The sequence below is a fragment of the Taudactylus pleione genome, unplaced genomic scaffold (genome assembly GCF_031769625.1).
Source record: "Taudactylus pleione unplaced genomic scaffold, aTauple2 ptg000550l, whole genome shotgun sequence".
Taxonomy (NCBI): Eukaryota; Metazoa; Chordata; class Amphibia; order Anura; family Myobatrachidae; genus Taudactylus; species Taudactylus pleione.
The window spans coordinates 4,230,001-4,235,000 of record NW_028284952.1 but is presented as its reverse complement, the minus strand read 5'-3'; the positions used below and the strand labels follow the sequence as shown (position 1 = coordinate 4,235,000).

The window sequence follows — 5,000 nt, the reverse complement described above, 5'->3', positions numbered from 1 at the left end:
AAATGTAATAGAAAAGAATGTTATGGCAGTATAAAATGATGTACAGCACCTGGTATTCCCAGGTGTTCTCCCATCCAAGTACTTACCAGGCCCAACACGGCATAGCATCCAAGATCAGATGAGATTGGGCATGTCCAGTGTGGTTTGGCTGTAGGCCCTCAATAACATTAACTTTAGACCTCTTTTACTTCTTTACTCAAGTAAATTCATTGATAATTTGAAAAAATTAAATGTAAAATGTAATAGATAAGACTGTTATGGCAGTATAATATTACCTACAGCACCTAGTATTCCTAGGTGGTCTCCCATCCAAGTACTAACCAGACCCAACACTGCATAGCTTCTAAGATCAGACGAGATTGGACATGTCCAGTGTGGTTTGGCTGTAGGTGCTCAAAAACATTAACTTTAGACCACTTTTACTTCTTAACTCAAGTAAATTCATTGATAAGTTGAAAAAATTAAATGTAAAATGTAATAGAAAAGAATGATATGGCTGCATAAAATTACCTACAGCACCTGGTATTCCCAGGTGGTCTCCCATCCAAGTACTAACCAGGCCCAACACTGCATAACTTCCAAGATCAGATGAGATTGGGCATGTCCAGTGTGGTTTGTCTGTAGGTGCTCAAAAACATTAACTTTAGACCTCTATTACTTCTTAACTCAAGTAAATTCATTGACAAGTTGAAAAAATTAAATTTAAAATGTAATAGAAAAGAATGTTATGGCAGTATAAAATTACCTATAGCACCTGGTATTCCCAGGTGGTCTCCCATCCAAGTACTAACCAGGCCCAACACTGCATAGCTTCCAAGATGAGACAAGATTGGGCATGTCCAGTGTGGTTTGGCTGTAGGCCCTCAAAAACATTAACTTTAGACCTCTATTACTTCTTAACTCAAGTAAATTCATTGACAAGTTGAAAAAATTAAATTTAAAATGTAATAGAAAAGAATGTTATGGCAGTATAAAATTACCTATAGCACCTGGTATTCCCAGGTGGTCTCCCATCCAAGTACTAACCAGGCCCAACACTGCATAACTTCCAAGATCAGATGAGATTGGGCATGTCCAGTGTGGTTTGTCTGTAGGTGCGCAAAAACATTAACTTTAGACCTCTATTACTTCTTAACTCAAGTAAATTCATTGATAAGTAGAAAAAATTAAATGTAAAATGTAATAGAAAAGAATGTTATGGCAGTATAAAATGATGTACAGCACCTGGTATTCCCAGGTGTTCTCCCATCCAAGTACTTACCAGGCCCAACACGGCATAGCGTCCAAGATGAGACGAGATTGGGCATGTCCAGTGTGGTTTGGCTGTAGGCCCTCAAAAACATTAACTTTAGACCTCTTTTACTTCTTTACTCAAGTAAATTCATTGATAAGTGGAAAAAAATTAAATGTAAAATGTAATAGAAAAGAATGTTATGGCTGTATAAAATTACCTATTGCACCTGGTATTCCCAGGTGGATTCCCATGCAAGTACTAACCATGCCCAACACTGCATAGCTTCCAAGATCAGACAACATTGGCCATGTCCAGTGTGGTTTGGCTATAGGTGCTGAAAAGTATTAACTTTAGACCTCTTTTACTTCTTAACTCAAGTAAATTCATTGCTAAGTTGAAAAAATGTAATGTAAAATGTAACAGAAAAGAATGTTATGGCTATATAAAATTACCTACAGCACCTGGTATTCCCAGGTGGTCTCCCATCCAAGCACTAACCAGGTCCAACACTGCATAGCTTCCAAGATCAGACGAGATTGGGCATGTCCAGTGTGGTTTGGCTGTACGTGATAAAAGCGTTAACTTTAGACCTCTATTACTTCTTAACTCAAGTAAATTCATTGATAAGTTGAAAAAATTAAATGTAAAATGTAATAGAAAAGACTGTTATGGCAGTATAAAATTACCTACAGCACCTGGGATTCCTAGGTGGACTCCCATCCAAGTACTAACCACGTCCAACACTGCATAGCTTCCAAGATCAGATGAGATTGGGCATGTCCAGTGTGGTTTGGCTGTAGGTGCTCAAAAACATTAACTTTAGACCTCTTTTACTTCTTAACTCAAGTAAATTCATTGATAAGTTGAAAAAATTAAATGTAAAATGTAATAGAAAAGAATGTTATGGCTGCATAAAATTACCTACAGCACCTGGTATTCCCAGGTGGTCTTCCATCCAAGTACTAACCAGGCCCAACACTGCATAACTTCCAAGATCAGATGAGATTGGGCATGTCCAGTGTGGTTTGTCTGTAGGTGCTCAAAAACATTAACTTTAGACCTCTATTACTTCTTAACTCAAGTAAATTCATTGATAAGTTGAAAAAATTAAATGTAAAATGTAATAGAAAAGAATGTTATGGCAGTATAAAATGATGTACAGCACCTGGTATTCCCAGGTGTTCTCCCATCCAAGTACTTACCAGGCCCAACACGGCATAGCATCCAAGATCAGATGAGATTGGGCATGTCCAGTGTGGTTTGGCTGTAGGCCCTCAATAACATTAACTTTAGACCTCTTTTACTTCTTTACTCAAGTAAATTCATTGATAATTTGAAAAAATTAAATGTAAAATGTAATAGATAAGACTGTTATGGCAGTATAATATTAGCTACAGCACCTAGTATTCCTAGGTGGTCTCCCATCCAAGTACTAACCAGACCCAACACTGCATAGCTTCTAAGATCAGACGAGATTGGACATGTCCAGTGTGGTTTGGCTGTAGGTGCTCAAAAACATTAACTTTAGACCACTTTTACTTCTTAACTCAAGTAAATTCATTGATAAGTTGAAAAAATTAAATGTAAAATGTAATAGAAAAGAATGATATGGCTGCATAAAATTACCTACAGCACCTGGTATTCCCAGGTGGTCTCCCATCCAAGTACTAACCAGGCCCAACACTGCATAACTTCCAAGATCAGATGAGATTGGGCATGTCCAGTGTGGTTTGTCTGTAGGTGCTCAAAAACATTAACTTTAGACCTCTATTACTTCTTAACTCAAGTAAATTCATTGACAAGTTGAAAAAATTAAATTTAAAATGTAATAGAAAAGAATGTTATGGCAGTATAAAATTACCTATAGCACCTGGTATTCCCAGGTGGTCTCCCATCCAAGTACTAACCAGGCCCAACACTGCATAGCTTCCAAGTTCAGACGAGATTGCGCATGTCCAGTGTGGTTTGGCTGTAGGTGCTCAAAAACATTAACTTTAGACCTCTTTTACTTCTTAACTCAAGTAAATTCAATGATAAGTTGAAAAATGAAATGTAAAATGTAATAGAAAAGAATGTTATGGCAGTATAAAATTACCTATTGCACCTGGTATTCCCAGGTGGTCTCCCATCCAAGTACTAACCAGGCCCAACACTGCATAGCTTCCAAGATCAGACGAGGTTGGGAATGTCCAGAGTGGTTTGGCTGTAGGTGCTCAAACATATTAACTTTAGACCTCTTTTACTTCTTAACTCAAGTAAATTCATTGATCAGTTGAAAAAATTAAATGTAAAATGTAATAGAAAAGAATGTTATGGCAGTATAAAATTACCTACAGCTCCTGGTATTCAAAGGTGGTCTCCCATCCAAGTACTATCAAGGCCCAACACTGCATAGCTTCCAAGATCAGACAACATTGGCCTTGTCCAGTGTGGTTTGGCTATAGGTGCTGAAAAATATTAACTTTAGACCTCTTTTACTTCTTAACTCAAGTAAATTCATTGCTAATTTGAAAAAATGTAATGTAAAATGTAACAGAAAAGAATGTTATGGCTATATAAAATTACCTACAGCACCTGATATTCCCAGGTGGTCTCCCATCCAAGTACTAACCAGGCCCAACACTGCATAGCTTCCAAGATCAGACGAGATTGGGCATGTCCAGTGTGGTTTGGCTGTACGTGATAAAAGCGTTAACTTTAGACCTCTATTACTTCTTAACTCAAGTAAATTCATTGATAAGTTGCAAAAATTAAATGTAAAATGTAATAGAAAAGACTGTTATGGCAGTATAAATTTACCTACAGCACCTGGGATTCCTAGGTGGACTCCCATCCAAGTACTAACCAGGTCCAACACTGCATAGGTTCAAAGATCAGACGAGATTGGGCATGTCCAGTGTGGTTTGGCTGTAGGTGCTCAAAAACATTAACTTTAGACCTCTTTTACTTCTTAACTCAAGTAAATTCATTGATAAGCTGAAAAAATTAAATGTAAAATGTAATAGAAAAGAATGTTATGGCTGCATAAAATTACCTACAGCACCTGGTATTCCCAGGTGGTCTCCCATCCAAGTACTAACCAGGCCCAACACTGCATAACTTCCAAGATCAGATGAGATTGGGCATGTCCAGTGTGGTTTGTCTGTAGGTGCTCAAAAACATTAACTTTAGACCTCTATTACTTCTTAACTCAAGTAAATTCATTGATAAGTTGAAAAAATTAAATGTAAAATGTAATAGAAAAGAATGTTATGGCAGTATAAAATGATGTACAGCACCTGGTATTCCCAGGTGTTCTCCCATCCAAGTACTTACCAGGCCCAACACGGCATAGCTTCCAAGATCAGACGAGATTGGGCATGTCCAGTGTGGTTTGACTGTAGGTGCTCAAAAACATTAACTTTAGACATCTTTTACTTCTTAACTCAAGTAAATTCATTGATAAGTTGAAAAAATTAAATTAAAATTTAATAGAAAAGAATGTTATGGCAGTATAAAATTACCTACAGCACCTGGTATTCCCAGGTGGTCTCCCATTCAAGTACTAACCAGGCCCAAAACTGCATAGCTTCCAAGATCAGACGAGATTGGGCATGTCCAGTGTGGTTTGGCTGTAGGCGCTCAAAATCATTAACTTTAGACCTCTTTTACTTCTTAACTCACGTAAAGTCATTGAGAAGTTGAAAAAATGTAACGTAAAATGTAATAGAAAAGAATGTTATGGCTATATAAAATTACCTAGAGCACCTGGTATTCCCAGGTGGTC

General features: G+C 37.3%; 3 non-coding genes and 16 pseudogenes across 3 annotated transcripts; all 19 read right to left on the bottom strand.

Annotated features, from left to right (window-relative positions):
- Positions 1-37: 37 nt before the first annotated feature.
- On the bottom strand, positions 38-156 carry LOC148499668 (5S ribosomal RNA; annotated as a pseudogene).
- Positions 157-272: 116 nt separating this feature from the next.
- On the bottom strand, positions 273-391 carry LOC148499667 (5S ribosomal RNA; annotated as a pseudogene).
- Positions 392-507: 116 nt separating this feature from the next.
- On the bottom strand, positions 508-626 carry LOC148499666 (5S ribosomal RNA). The gene has a single exon (XR_015870853.1). It is a non-coding gene; the product is annotated as a 5S ribosomal RNA (ribosomal RNA).
- A 116-nt stretch (positions 627-742) lies between these two features.
- Positions 743-861, bottom strand: LOC148499665 (5S ribosomal RNA; annotated as a pseudogene).
- A 116-nt stretch (positions 862-977) lies between these two features.
- On the bottom strand, positions 978-1,096 carry LOC148499664 (5S ribosomal RNA; annotated as a pseudogene).
- A 587-nt stretch (positions 1,097-1,683) lies between these two features.
- On the bottom strand, positions 1,684-1,802 carry LOC148499663 (5S ribosomal RNA; annotated as a pseudogene).
- Positions 1,803-1,917: 115 nt separating this feature from the next.
- On the bottom strand, positions 1,918-2,036 carry LOC148499662 (5S ribosomal RNA; annotated as a pseudogene).
- Positions 2,037-2,152: 116 nt separating this feature from the next.
- LOC148499661 (5S ribosomal RNA) lies at positions 2,153-2,271 on the bottom strand (annotated as a pseudogene).
- Positions 2,272-2,387: 116 nt separating this feature from the next.
- Positions 2,388-2,506, bottom strand: LOC148499660 (5S ribosomal RNA; annotated as a pseudogene).
- A 116-nt stretch (positions 2,507-2,622) lies between these two features.
- Positions 2,623-2,741, bottom strand: LOC148499659 (5S ribosomal RNA; annotated as a pseudogene).
- A 116-nt stretch (positions 2,742-2,857) lies between these two features.
- On the bottom strand, positions 2,858-2,976 carry LOC148499658 (5S ribosomal RNA). The gene has a single exon (XR_015870851.1). It is a non-coding gene; the product is annotated as a 5S ribosomal RNA (ribosomal RNA).
- A 116-nt stretch (positions 2,977-3,092) lies between these two features.
- LOC148499657 (5S ribosomal RNA) lies at positions 3,093-3,211 on the bottom strand (annotated as a pseudogene).
- Positions 3,212-3,326: 115 nt separating this feature from the next.
- Positions 3,327-3,445, bottom strand: LOC148499656 (5S ribosomal RNA; annotated as a pseudogene).
- A 351-nt stretch (positions 3,446-3,796) lies between these two features.
- On the bottom strand, positions 3,797-3,915 carry LOC148499655 (5S ribosomal RNA; annotated as a pseudogene).
- Positions 3,916-4,030: 115 nt separating this feature from the next.
- LOC148499654 (5S ribosomal RNA) lies at positions 4,031-4,149 on the bottom strand (annotated as a pseudogene).
- Positions 4,150-4,265: 116 nt separating this feature from the next.
- Positions 4,266-4,384, bottom strand: LOC148499653 (5S ribosomal RNA). Its single transcript, XR_015870848.1, has one exon. It is a non-coding gene; the product is annotated as a 5S ribosomal RNA (ribosomal RNA).
- A 116-nt stretch (positions 4,385-4,500) lies between these two features.
- Positions 4,501-4,619, bottom strand: LOC148499652 (5S ribosomal RNA; annotated as a pseudogene).
- Positions 4,620-4,734: 115 nt separating this feature from the next.
- LOC148499651 (5S ribosomal RNA) lies at positions 4,735-4,853 on the bottom strand (annotated as a pseudogene).
- A 116-nt stretch (positions 4,854-4,969) lies between these two features.
- The window catches only part of LOC148499650 (5S ribosomal RNA), a 119-nt pseudogene continuing 88 nt past the window's right edge, over positions 4,970-5,000 (bottom strand).